Source organism: Gavialis gangeticus, unplaced genomic scaffold, assembly GCF_001723915.1.
Source record: "Gavialis gangeticus isolate Ggan-Ray unplaced genomic scaffold, GavGan_comp1, whole genome shotgun sequence".
NCBI classification, from domain to species: domain Eukaryota; kingdom Metazoa; phylum Chordata; order Crocodylia; family Gavialidae; genus Gavialis; species Gavialis gangeticus.
The window spans coordinates 52,003,544-52,004,863 of NW_017728997.1; positions in this window are offsets into that span (position 1 = coordinate 52,003,544).

Below are 1,320 nucleotides of genomic sequence, written 5' to 3' on the forward strand. Positions count from 1 at the left end.
CTGGGTGGCTGGCTGTAGATGGCATGTTGGGATGAATAGATGCTGGTCACGTTGAGGCCCCAGGTTTGAGGCCACAGCTTGACACTCTAAACTTATACCATACCTCAGGAGTACCAATGGTCTGGAGCCAGATCCAACCTGCAAAGAGTGGATCTGGCCTGGGAAGTCCTGACCCCCCCACCCCACTCCACCACCACTTCTGGCCAGCATGGAACTGTCCATCCTTTTCACCGTATCCTCCTCAGCAACCCTCCTTGGTGCTCCTTCCTGCCTATTTCTACGCTCACTGTAGAGGGGTTGAGTATCTGTAGTGAGGGAAACACAGGCTCCTTGAACTCTTAAGCTCGAGCCTAGGGTGGCAAATTTGCTTAACCCTGTACTATCTTCCTTCTCAGTAATTACCGCATGTTGATGCTGTAACTTGTAATTTTATGTGAAGAAAATAAACTATTTGTTGTATGCTGTTTCTGAATTCTTTTAAATCTTGGAATGTACATATTCTTTTTTTTTTCCTTCTCCCTCTCCCCCCAAAAGGCATGAATCAACTTATGCAAAAACAGGGTGGGTTTTGTGCTTTATATCATATAACATGTTTGATTGGCTTAAATCTTTGCTTATATATTTTATTTTTATACCTATGACCTGTAACCAGGTAATAAGTCAAAATTAATGTCCACATTGGAAAGGCAAGCAATGCTAAACTTCAAAAGAGAATTTGGAAACACAGAGTGCTCACTCTGTCGACAAGGATGTCCACCTACAGCACTTGCATACTTAGCTCTCTATTGTACAGCAGTGAAATGTGGACTCCTTATGCCAAGGAAGAAAGAAAACTGAACAGTTTCCATCTTTGATGTCTTGTCTCCACCATATCTTGGGCATAACATGGTGTGACAAGATCTCCAGCTTCACTGTTCTGGAATGGACTAAGATACCCAGTATGTTAATTTTCCTGAGACACAGATGCCTCTGTTGGTTTGGACATGCAAATTATATAAGCAGTGGCCAAATCCCCAAAGACATACTCTACAGTGAGCAGGCCACTGGCAAATGTCAACTTGGCCCAAACTCCGTTTTGTTGATGTCTGCAAGAAAAACCTTTGTGAGCTGCACATCAATGGCCAACATTGGGAATCAGTTGCTTCAGACCACTACAAATGGAAAGCCACTATGTAGCAGGGTCTACCTTGCTTTGAGATGGAGAGGGTCAATGATGAGTGTGGGAGGCTATCTGCTGTCTGCCTCCTCTCTCCTCAAAGACTCGCCTGCCGTAACAATGAGGATGGAAATAAATTTGATGTTATATCCTTGAGGTGAGCG